We start from the raw sequence: 7,003 nt of genomic DNA, 5'->3' as shown, positions 1-7,003 counted from the left end.
CACAGAACATAAAATAGGCCTATTATATTATTTTTATTTTATTTTTCGTGTTCGCATTTATGTGAAAAAAAAAAAAAACAATGTTACGGGGCGTGACAGTTCTCCATTACGGACATGACTGCTCTGAGAGCGACTTTAAAACTTTCACAGAGACCTCAAACAGAAAGCACAAAGCCTTTCTTTAAAGTTAATTTCGTTTTTTATTAATTGTATCTTAATTTTAATCAATGTTTCATCTGGATTTAATAAATAAGTAAATATAGTAGAAAATAGATAATCATAATACGGAGGCGCGGGCGAGAGACTGGACTCTTGTCTCCCAAATGAACCGAAACTCAGCGTAAGGTATTCTACTTGCCTCACAGACCTGAGAAATATAGCCAATAGAAAGCTTGAAATGTCTACTTTTAAACAGAACAATTCAAAACGAAGGAAAACAGACTGCTTTCTGCTTATGAAATGTGCATTTCTCTCTGGCGCGTTCTGAGAAGATCGCGACGCATCGTCAACTTCATCTTTGCAGTCGACACAGAAAACACTTGTTTATTAATAAACAATTAAAATGTCTCCTTGCTATATTTGACATATTAATAATCATTACTTTTGCCGGTTCTTTGTGACAGCTTTTAGATGCTTTATTCGCAACGCCACCAACATGTTGATATGAACGAGTCACACCGCATCAGCACCGAAAACATTTTTTTTTTTTTTTTAAATCTAAAATAAAAAATCGTGATACGAACCGAATCGTAGGTTTGGTCTATCGTTACAGCCCTAGTTAGATAAGAAAGCAAGAGTTTATGGTTTAAAAACAAACAAACAATGGCTATCTGAACATCTTTGCCAAGCGCAAACCAGTACAGAAGTAGGCTAATCAATCAATTATCGGGGAGGGTCATGCCTTTTTTCACAATCATTTTGGAGGGTCATAGAAAAATTTATTGCTGTCGAAGGGAGGGTCATGTCTTTTTTGACAACAGATCTCAAAACTCCTCCGGTGACCCCTTAAATGAAAAACGAACAGTCCCTAATAAAATGTTTTTAAAATTAAAGTGCAGTTAAAGGTATTTTTCAAGTATAAAAAATAATATCTAGGCTACATTTGAACATATTAGTATTATACTGCAAGTGCAAAAATAATATATAAATAGTAAACTATAAGCATAATGTTATGTTCACTTAAAGAAAATGTACAAGTATACACTGTAAAAGTTTTCACTGTAAATTTACAGTAAAATACTGGCAGCTGGGTTTCCAGCCACATACTGTATTTTTACAGAACTAGTACTGTAAACAGCATTTACAGTATTGTACTGTAAAACGTCGTACTGTAAATTTACAGTAAAATACTGGCAGCTGGGTTACCAGCCACATACTGTATTTTTACAGCACTAGTACAGTAAACAGCATTTACAGTACTCCACTGTAATTACCAAATACAGTATATATACCACATACTTTTACAATATTAAACTTGTCTACAGCAATAAATTGTATAGTAGTCACACTAGGAAAAAGAAAACAACATTTTCTGGGTTTTAAAACATTTATTTTGGTTAAAAGCAAAGATCAGAAAATTGCCTTCTGTGAACATGTTGGCTGAATGTTTTTTAAACATAAAATGCAATTTTAACACTTAACAACAAACAGGTAACACTTAGCACTTAATTAAAGGGATAGTTCACCCAAAAATTTAAATTAGCTCATGATTTACTCACCCTCAAGTCATCCTAGGTCTATATGACATTCTTCTTTCAGACGAATACAATCGGAGTTATATTAAAAAATGTCCTGGCTCGTCCAAGCTTTATAATGGCAGTGAATTGCTGTTTCTGTTTTGAAGTCCATACAAGTGCAAACGAAATCCCATCCAAAGTCTTCAAGTTTTCGCAGAAGTGAGGAAACCTGTAGGCTTACGGTGTTCTTTTTTTGCACAACTTGGCCAGTTTTCTTTGAAGTTACTTGTCCTTTATTTGTTTTTGATCCACGTTCAGGATTGATGTCAGGAAATCGTCTAAAAGGCAGAAAAGAAAGGAAAAAAAAAAACAATGAAATATTATGGACTGAGTTTATATATTTTGACATAGAGAGACAGCACAAAAGATGTGTAAATAAAAACCAGATATCGGTTTTAACGACTAATCTGTTTGGATAAAACTGAACATGAAAAAAAAAATGCAATGTTGGATGTCGTGATCAATAACTGATATTTTTTCTGCCCTGGTTAAAATACATCAACTCAATGTGTCTGTTTACATGTGCACTGTCAACTAACTAAACTTTTGGAAGTGGGGTTGCCAGAGTTAAAGTTTTATTCTACAACTTTTAATATCATCCCCTCATCAGGTCCATCAGAGTATCAGTGGAAAGGCAGCCATAGACTCTGTATAGAGCACACATTGCCAGAATGCAGCCCAAACCTTTGTGTTAATTTAACTTTAATTGCAAGCCTTGCAATGTTTATTGCATACATGACTACATGATAATGTTAAACATGACATTTACCAGACTAAAATGCATGTTTGCACCCAAAAATGAAAATTCTGTCATTATTGCTCACCCTTAAGACTTTCGTTCATCTTCGGAACACAAATTAAGATATTTTTTATGAAATCTGGGAGGTTTCTGTCCCTCCATTGACATCAATGTCATTGCAACTGTCAAAGCCCAGAAAGGTGGTAAAAACATTGGCAAATAGAACATATAACTACAGTGGTTCAACCTTAATATTATGAAGTGACGAGAATACTTTTTGTGCGCAAAATAACCCCAAAATAACGACATTGTTGAATAATCTCTTCTTTTACATGTCATTCTCCTACACTGATTTGTGAGGATGAGTGGGCCGGAGTGTATTAAAGGATAACTCTCGCCAAAATGCAACCAAGGGTCTTTTTGTTAATCTACCCGAGGCAAACTGCATTTTGACAGTCAAAAATAGTCGATCTAATAACTTTATTCTAGAGCTGCTGTAAAGCCAAAACAATCTATGTTACTGTAATTTCCTATTATCACTGTAAAGCTGCTTTGAAACAATCTATATTGTTAAAAGCGATATATAAATGAAGGTGACTTGACACTGTTTACACTACGTCAACAGCGTAGGAGAATGACGTGAAAGAGTAGAGATTGTTGAATAATGTCGTTATTTTTTTATTTTTTTGTGCACAAAAGGTATTCTCATCGCTTCATAATATTAAGGTTGCACCACTGTAGTTACATGGATTATTTAAACAATGTTTTTACTACCTTTCTGGGCCTTGAAAGTTGCAAAGACGTTTCTGTCTATGGCTGGTTCAGAAACCTCTCAGATTTCATCAAAAATATCTTCATTTGTGTTCTGAAGATGAACGAAGGTCTTACAGGTTTGGAACGACATGAGGGTGAGTAATTAATGACAGAATATTCACTAATCCTTCAACTGAAAACAACTTGCACTGACATATCTTAAATATGTGACTGCCACTGTTTTGTCTCAAGATGCACACCAGTAATGTTTTTTTTTTTTTTTTTTTTTGACATTTTTATAAAAGCTGCTTAAATACCCTAATTTTATTAAGGCCTAGACCTGTCTTAAGCTAAGCCCTGTATGGAAACCAGGGCCATATTGTTCATACCAGTAGTCAGCTTAATAAATACTGTCAAGACAAGTCACAATTCAGTCTAATATTTATATGAATGGCAAATATGCTAATGACTAACCTCTGAACAAACTCAAGGTGCTGCCTCTTCCTGGTACTGCAAGCTGAAGTTATAGGAGGAGGCAAACCACGCTGCCAGGCCAGTGATGAAGTCAGGCTGTGATCCTTTCCACACACACCTTGACCTTCCAAACGTAATATCCAGCACTGGTCGCATAGATTGACCTGTAATTGAAAAAAAAATAAATAAAATGAATTAATAAATAATATTAATAATTAAAATAACTATTGTGGGTTCCACTGTGGTTCGATGTAGTTGTCTATCTATTCCTATAAATTAAAATTTTCACCTAAAAATTTAAATTGATTAGGGTTAGAACACTAAAATGCACTGCCATATTATTTTGCTTGTTTTAAGCATAAACTTACTAAATTTTGACTTATTCTTTCAGAAAACAAGACAATTTTTACTTGTCAATTAAATGCTTCTTCATGTAAGAATTTTAGATATCTGGACTGGAAACAAGAAAAAAACATATTTTGCAGTGGAGTGAGTAAATGATGGCTTTTCATTTTAGGTTTAAACTACCCCTTTAATGTTTACATACCAGGAAATAAGGCGTGGACTCTCTGGCAAATGTAGATTGCTGGACATCAGCATTGCAAATTCCTGAAACAATTTTTAAAAAGGACAGCACAACCATGATCAACAGAACCAAAACATAAAACATATTACAGATTAATGAGATTTGTTGAATATCATCTACTTATCTGCTTGAAGGATAACACCGTCTAACTTCTCTTTGAATTGTTAGTAGGACCATGGCATGGCAATCAGGAATACTACATTTGAAAACAGCATTAGGAACATGGATTTTCTTGTGCTAGCAAAAAAGGTTCAAAAGCACGATCACAGAACTGACACAGCATTTGATAGCATTTTTTTTTTTACCATAGACTATAACTGTAACACTACTTAAAAGCACTTACATTAGCACTGGACCGTCATCAGATTACAAAGCCTGAAACGTAAAATATATATATCAAAAGCAGGTCATGCAAATAACATGGTATATGTTGCCTATTATGTGAAATATCGAAGTTAACGTTAACGTTAAGTTACTTGGTAAACAGGTAGAACAGAGTGAATTGTTTGCGCGGCTGCGGTAGAAAACCGCGTTCGCAAAATCAAAACAAATAAGCATTTGTGAAAACAATGTAGAAATGCGAACGCAAAAAAAATATATATATATTGGCTTACCGTATCACTCAGTTGAACAATTTTCCATCTTCTCAAACTCTAAATCCCACTAATTGTCACAGCAGGCGCAGGTTATTCAGATGACAAATTCTTCCATCCGTTTTCATGTAACGTTAACGTTAATGTCGCCCATTTTCGTCTGCGTCACAGGCAACTAATGTTTGAAACACGAACCGAAGCTCACAAAAGCTTAAAAATTGCTCACAGATTCGCAGACACTGCTTATCTTGAATGATTATTCTGTTCAGTTGAATCCAGCTGACAAATCAAGTTTGCCTGTAGTAGCTACTGTCGGCTCGCGTCACATTTGAACTGAATTGAGCGCGAAAAAAATCAATCCCACAATGCAGTGCTTTTACAGTATGATACTGTATTACAAATTTATCGGGTTGAAAACAGAAATGTGCTGTATATTTACAGCTGTTCTGTAAAATATACAGCCTAATACTGTATTATGGAAATACAGTACAATTCTGTAGGAAATTCGCTGTAAATTTACAGTAAAGTTTTACAGTGTACTTGCAGTATAAACACTAAACTAGTAGTTTACTGAGAGTACACGTCAGTGTGTACTTTCTTAAACTAAAAAATGTACAGATGCATTACACATGAGAAACGTAGTTGTGTACTTAGTTTACCACTGTTACACTTATAGTACACTTAAATGTATACTTTTATATACTAACTATAAAACTAACACTTACAAGTTTACTACAAGTACACATTGATATTAGTATACTTACTACATTAAGTATACTTGAAATATACTTGAACATTACTTATATACTTTTTTATTGTGACATTATTCATATTGCAATCATTCAATTAACATGTCAAAGTAAGCACAATATATTTTTCCCCCCTTTTCTTTTTTTCCTTTCCTTTTCCCACCTTTCCGTCCCAGTGAATAAAAAATCAAATAAAGTAAAAAAAAAAACATTAAAAAAACAAAAATAAATAAATAAATAAATAAATAAATAAATATAAGTAATTAACAGAAGGAAATGTATACATACACACATACATACCCACCCTTCACGCCCACATATATACCTATACATACATAAATAACCCAGACATACATCATATATACACCCATATATTCATACTATATATACATACGTATTTGCGTACACATGCGTGCATACATACATCTCCATACATATTTACATACAGACATACAAATTTCCATATAGCTGTATCATATATCGCAGAGATTACATCCATGCCTCCTCTAATTACACAATCCAAATCCATGCTTGGTTTTTGTCTTTCAATGCATTTGGTTAGCATACGCTAACCATCTCATCTTAAATAACTTAGTTTTGCCTCTCATCTTATGCGTTATCATTTCGTTTTCATACAAGTTTTCTACAGCCTCAATCCATTTATCCAACCTGGGTGGCTCAGTTTTTTTCCAACATCGAGTTATTTGTTTAATAGCAGTAACTCTCAACACCCAGAAGATATAATAATTTTCTTTGTTTAAGCCTTTCGGCTGTATGCCCAGCATGACTTGTAGTTGTTCGAAATTAATATTTTGACCACAGAGTTGCTTCATTAATTCTAACACATTAACCCAATATGGCTGGATTTTTGAACATCTGTAGAGGACATGAGCCAGGTCAACATTACATTCACCACACTCTCTCCAACAATATTGTGTTTGATTTGTATATTTACTAATTTTCAGTGGTGTTCTAAAAAATCTAACCAATAGTTTCCACGCATATTCCTGCCAATAGGGAGACTTAACATAGCAGAAAACATTTTTACATGCGTGACTCCACTCCTCCTCCGTCACTATTATTCCAATGTCTTTCTCCCAAGATTTCAAAATGTTATTAATTTGATTATCGTTATTATTATTTAAAATGTTATAAATTTGTCCCATTACATTTTTAAAGCTCGACTTTTCGTAGACTTTCAAGATATGCTCCACGATAGGACTAAGATCTTGGAAAGACTGTATATTTGTTATTATATAGCTCCTTACTTGGAGATATCTAAAAAAATGGTTACTTGAAAGGCTATAGTTCTTAGATAGATTTTCAAATGTTTCAACTGCATGATCCTTGAACATTTTATGGAATCTTGTAAG

The 7,003-nt window shown here is 33.7% G+C and overlaps 1 long non-coding RNA gene across 1 annotated transcript; it reads right to left on the bottom strand.

Moving 5' to 3' along the window:
• Window positions 1–1,451: 1,451 nt before the first annotated feature.
• LOC311092966 lies at window positions 1,452–5,173 on the bottom strand. The gene is made up of 5 exons (XR_014608344.1): window positions 4,903–5,173; window positions 4,632–4,663; window positions 4,250–4,484; window positions 3,703–3,866; window positions 1,452–2,014 (listed from the first exon to the last, which is right to left on the bottom strand). It is a non-coding gene; the product is annotated as an uncharacterized lncRNA (long non-coding RNA).
• Between the last annotated feature and the right edge of the window lie 1,830 nt (window positions 5,174–7,003).

Source organism: Abramis brama (genome assembly GCF_963993115.1).
Source record: "Abramis brama genome assembly, chromosome: 12".
Classification (NCBI taxonomy): Eukaryota; Metazoa; Chordata; class Actinopteri; order Cypriniformes; family Leuciscidae; genus Abramis; species Abramis brama.
Note: the sequence above shows the minus strand (reverse complement) of the source record. Positions and strands in the feature narration are given on the sequence as shown.